Here is a 5,196-nt window from a genome sequence, read left to right as displayed (position 1 = left end):
CCGAGGAAGCAATAAAGATACATGATACCGGACAAAAGAGATGCCGGAACAAGCTTTGCAAAGAAAGGAAAAGAACAAGGGTAAAGGTGCTCGGAACTAGGCTCGAGACATGAGTACTCAAACCGGTATCCGAGGAAAATGAGAACTTGGCATGGCTCGTAGGATAGAATCCTCCAGTGCTATACCAGCTTCGGGGACTAATGTTGGGGGATGACCCCCGGTATGCCAAAGGCATGCCAAACCGGATGGCTTGTGCCATCGGGATACCGGTTTAATGTTTATACCGGAGCCGGAGGTTAAGAGTTTAGCTAAGTGGAGCTAAGCCGGAATCCCCAAGAGGGGTATACCGGAATCCGGTAAAGAAGATACCGGAAAGGAGAGCCTGTCGGCAGGATCTGGTCAAAGATTCTCTCCGAGCTAGAAGACAAGATGAGCTAAGCAAAGTGACTTTTGACGAAGGGTCGACGATAAAGAGAAGGGTGACGGTCAAAGAAGCCGGAGGACGTCAGCGCCCCTGATTAAAGAGGACTCCGGTGTCACCTATGATTAAAGTAGCTTTGTAAAGTAGTTTGTCTAGTCAAAGATGCCATTAGGGGTTCTTCCAGTGTAAGCCACCCTCTCCCCTATATAAGGAGAGGGGGCAGCCCTCTATACGGGCGCGATCTACAAGTTAGAGAGAGAGATCTGTGTACTGAGAAACTTGTAACCATGTTGAGATCAATGAAGCTAGCGATTTAGTAAAGAGTTCTTCCTCTTGTCTCTCTTCTTGCATACCGGCCTTTGGTTGTGTTCTTGAGGAAAGCATCCGGAAGTTCTTCCCATCTAATCGCAAACCCTCCCCCGAATCCTCATACGTCCATTCGGCCCCAACTTAAGCCATCCTATGGCATCTGCTCGTTCACCACGACGACAACCCGCGTCTTCGAGGGGTTTCAAACTAGAGGGAGGGGAAAACTGAGGAAAAACTAACGAGCTGGGGAAAACTGAGTACAACTAACGAAGCAGGGGCACGAAAATAGAAATCCCTTCTTTTTTTCAGGCATACACAAAGGTAGTAGAGAAGGCGGTCAAGGGGACGCCTGTCAGTTGTTCCCCTTTGTACAACTCAATCAAAGCTCTGGAAAGAGCAGCTACCAAAGTAGACAGTGAGCGAAAGGTAACTTGGTTACTTCAGAATTGCTTCTCAGCTAATACAATCCTGCATGCTAGCTTTTTAACTTCTCATGAATCATGATGCCCAAGGAATCCGAATGTTTTTCAGGATATTCAGAGGGAATTGTCAAGCAAGCAGCTTAGCAAGGATTCGATCAAGATCCGAGGACTCAACGACCGACTTATGCAGGCGGAGCGAGCCTTCACTAACAGGGAAGGTATCTTCAAGCAAGAATGGTACAAACATCTGGTCAGTGAATAATAACTCGTCCACACTTTTTTCTTCTGTGGGATTCTCTGCAGGATCTCGTATTCTAGCGATCTTCAGTTTTGCAGCTGTAGTTCTAATTTGCTAGTGTCACCTGTCGCAGATCTATGGACCTTCAGAACAGAACGACTGGGATACCGCATCGTATCCTGGTATATCCGACGCCATAGCCACCGCGAGGAGCACCAACACTTCAACATCCTGGAAGCTCGTGCAGCACGAGATTCACAGAGTAGCCAGGGCCGTGACACAAGCATCTGTTGTGCTCAGTGGAAGCCTCACATGACAGCGTTGCAGTCCGTTACTATGGAAGGAGCACACTGTTTCAGACTTTCAGTAGCTAAAAGATACAGCCCGTGCATAATCGTGCCACGGCCACTATTGATTCTCGGGGCAACATGTTCCGGGCGGATGGGGATAGAAAAGAGATGTAGCTATACAGCAACATGTGATCAATATGGGCGTGATGTGATCACTGTGTTACCCATGCACATATGCATGATGGTGGGTGTACTATGCTTGTATATGTATTCTGTTAATGACAGGCAAATCTATATAATCAGGGCACATATTGTAGTATTGGTGCACCTGCTGATATTTAGGGGAACTTCCATGTACCATTATTCACCATGATGTCAGAAAACAACGGTAGCAGTTTCTCCAGGCAAAGTCCTAGCTAGTTAGGTATTCTTATAAAGTGGATATTGATCAAGTAGGCTCTGTTCCAAGGTAACTGACGCAACTTTGGTTAGATTTTAGTGTGTACTCCCTCCGGTCGTTATTAATTGACGCGAGAGTGCAGCTGAAACAGTGCAACTTTACATACATTTTGCGTTGATTAAATCGGACCAGAGGAAGTATATGTTTGCTCATTGTGAAAAACAAATCTATGTTGCTTAATTTGAAATGGAAGGAGTAATATTTTACAAAACAAATTGAACAATTATGATACGGAATCAGACCTGAATCAACTTCACGTCTCACTAGTTGTTTCTCTATTTTTCCTGATGAAAAGACAGAGCACGGCGTGCTAGGAGCCTAACTCGGAAGATGATCCAACAAAGGTCACTTTGGGTGTGTTTGGTTTGGTTCCCCAAGTAGCCACGCCAAAAAAAAATGGCTGCCCATCAAGTATTGCTCATTGTTTGGTTTGTAGCCAATATTTTGGCTGCCTATGGATATCTAGCTCTTGCACTCACAGATTTTTGCCAAATAATTGGCCAATGGGCCAAGGATTTCTTGACCAAAATATTGGCAGCCAACTCTTGCCAAATATTTGGTAGGGCTAGTGTGGGCACCAACCAAACACACCCTTTGTCTCGCTACTCGCTGTCCAAGACGGCTGTGCTCCTGTGTTTTCAGATACATGTCGTGACCATGATCACCATTGCAAGCCGGCACCCGGTAGGAAAGCATGCATTGGTGCCACAAGTTGACAAAGTCGTGTTTTCCACTACGGCTTAGCTAACGATGATCCGTGGAAACAACTCAATACCTCATGCTAGATAATTCTCGAGAACGAGCATTTAGTAAGGGTGCGCCATGGACTCCTCGGATTGGTCGCCCAACAAGCATGACAAATGGTGTCGGAGAGTGAATCCAACAGCAATAATGATAACCGTGGATGTAGCTAGGGCAAATTTCAACAAAGAAAAGACTACAAATCCAGGGGGAGGTCAAAGTCAAAATCGAGACAAGAAGTTACTTTCTTTTAGTATGGCAAACCGAATCACAAAAAAAGAAATTGCAAGAAATACAAAAGAGATCTTTGTAGAGGGTAAAGTTGCAAACAAGAACAAGCAAAAGGGCACGAATGGTGCCGCCATGACTGCATAATGTGAAGAAGATAAGACTATCCAGTCACTAAAGATGAATAATGCCAAGTGTTGTTCGTGATGATGCCATGAGCTAGGTTGTGGATTCAGATGCATCTTTCCACATTACATCTCACCATGAGTATTTCACTTCCTACACCAACTGTGGTACTGGCCATGTGAGGATGCGGAATTGTGGTTCGTCGACTATTGCTGCTGCAGGTTGGTGCTCAATCATGCTTAGGATTTGGAAGCGGTGATCTTGTATTGCAAGGCTATACACAAATGCACATTATGTTGGTGATGAAGATTCTAGGAAGTCTACCTTTGGATACCTAATGACTTATGCAGGGGGAGCAATGTTATGGAAATCAAGGTTGCAGAAATGTGTTTCATTATCAACGACAACTACATAGTACATTGCAGCGTCTGACGCTTGCAAGGAAGTGTTGTCGATGAAGAACTTCATGCAAGAGTTGAGCATGTTTCAAGAGAATTATAATCTATTTTGCGATAGTCGGAGTACTATCCATCTTGCCAAGAATCCAAGTTCCCACTCTGGAACCATGCATATTAATGCGACGTATCATTGGATTCGGGAAGTTCTGAGTTGAAATTGGAGAAGATCCATATACCTACAAGAATGGCTTGGATATGATGAACAAGATATTGTCAAGTGTGAAGCTACTTGTATGTTGCAAGGTAGCAGGCATGGCGGCCCCCCACATGAGTCAGATGGAGGGGAATTGCTAGGTATTCTCCTCATGTGAGATGCGAGGAGATGACCTACTAAAGCATTCCATGCGTGCCAAACAGATGCAAGATCCTACAACCCATTAGGCTTATGACCAAGGTTCATTTTGAACATTGCACATGAGGGAAGGGAGAGAGTTGTTAGCATAAAACCACCACATTTCCAGCTAAATGTCTATTTTAGTACCACTTTGTGTTTCGGGGGCAAAAAACCACCACATTTTGACGAGATTTTCTCAAAAAACACTAAACCATAATTGATAACAAATTGACACGAAAACTGGCAGGTGGGACCCACCTGTATGTGCTGTTTTGCTGATATGGACTAGGACCCACATGTTTGCTCACATTAAGAAAATGAAAACCTACAAAAAGGGAAAAACAAAATCTAAAAAAGGAAAACAAAGCCCACCCCGATGCCTGCTGCACATCACACCAACCACCGCCGACGTGCTGCTGCGAGGCAGGCCGCTACCGCGCTCGATCTAGGAAGGCCGCCACCGCTGTGCTCCGTCTGCCGTCGCCGTGCTTGGGCAAGGAAGGTCGCCGCCGCCGTGCTTGGGCAACCGCCACCGCCGTGCTCGGGCAAGGCAAGCCACCTCCATGCTCGGACCAGGACGGCAGCCGCCGTGCTCCTGCCCCCACCGTCGCCGTGCTCCGTCGAGGTAGGCTATCATCGTTGACCTGCGCGCCAACATGCCTCATCTCTTTGCGCTCCCAGCATGGACAATTGAGGTACCCTAACTAGGTCCAGCGGCGGCGACGGATCTCCACGCTCTCAGCCATGAGCTCGCGCGCCTCATTTGGGGATGAAGAAATGGATGTTGGGGTCGCCGGCGAGGTCTGGATAGGGCGAATCAACGACGGCAGCGGAGGCTGTCGCCGGGGAAGACGAGGTCTGGGGCTGCAATTTGATGCTCGTCGGGACGAGGTGGTCTCCAGTATGGTACATGGCAGCGTCCTGGTGGTCTCCGGCGAGGGCCTGGCAGTGGCCCGGTGGTCTCCGACGAGGGGATGGGTAGCAGCCCCGGCCGTGGTCTCCGGCGAGGAACAGAGCAGACTCGTGTGGCTAGATAAAATGAGATTTTTTTTAAATATGGGCTTGCTTTTTAATATTTCCACGTCAGCCTTACATGTGGGCCTTCTATTCTATGCCAGAATGGTTATCAATTCGTGTTTAATACCGATTTAGTGTTTTTTGCAAAAATC

At 47.0% G+C, this 5,196-nt stretch overlaps 1 long non-coding RNA gene across 1 annotated transcript; it reads left to right on the top strand.

Annotated features, from left to right (window-relative positions):
* Positions 1-968: 968 nt before the first annotated feature.
* LOC124659585 lies at positions 969-1,723 on the top strand. Its single transcript, XR_006989632.1, has 3 exons — positions 969-1,156; positions 1,262-1,402; positions 1,524-1,723. It is a non-coding gene; the product is annotated as an uncharacterized LOC124659585 (long non-coding RNA).
* Positions 1,724-5,196: the final 3,473 nt, after the last annotated feature.

Source organism: Lolium rigidum, chromosome 6, assembly GCF_022539505.1.
Source record: "Lolium rigidum isolate FL_2022 chromosome 6, APGP_CSIRO_Lrig_0.1, whole genome shotgun sequence".
Taxonomy (NCBI): Eukaryota; Viridiplantae; Streptophyta; class Magnoliopsida; order Poales; family Poaceae; genus Lolium; species Lolium rigidum.
Note: the sequence above shows the minus strand (reverse complement) of the source record. Positions and strands in the feature narration are given on the sequence as shown.